The sequence below is a fragment of the Penaeus monodon genome, chromosome 19 (genome assembly GCF_015228065.2).
Source record: "Penaeus monodon isolate SGIC_2016 chromosome 19, NSTDA_Pmon_1, whole genome shotgun sequence".
Classification (NCBI taxonomy): Eukaryota; Metazoa; Arthropoda; class Malacostraca; order Decapoda; family Penaeidae; genus Penaeus; species Penaeus monodon.
In genome coordinates this window covers 34,496,586-34,496,851 of record NC_051404.1, presented here as the reverse complement: position 1 = coordinate 34,496,851, position 266 = coordinate 34,496,586, and the positions used below count along the sequence as shown (strand labels likewise).

At 27.8% G+C, this 266-nt stretch overlaps 1 protein-coding gene across 3 annotated transcripts in view; it reads right to left on the bottom strand.

The window, feature by feature from the left end:
* Nucleotides 1-266, bottom strand: part of LOC119585189 (guanine nucleotide-binding protein G(q) subunit alpha) — a gene marked incomplete at its 5' end in the record, with an annotated part of 38,133 nt that overhangs the window by 14,955 nt on the left and 22,912 nt on the right.

The window sequence follows — 266 nt, the reverse complement described above, 5'->3', positions numbered from 1 at the left end:
AAGATGGGAATAAAGAGATCACTTTTGTGTGATTCTCCAACACCACAGTGGTTCTCAAATATATAACTTGCGAACTCAGATTCAAATATAAATATACAATAAGTTTACAAATAAATAACTATTTCTTTCTAATCTCTTTAATAAATACAGTTATAAACACACACAAATCTATTTATGCATTTACATTTTTAGAATTTCCCTTCATCTGTAACTATGTATTACATGTGCTAGTGGATGTGGATATAAGCACTTGTGTAAATAGAAAT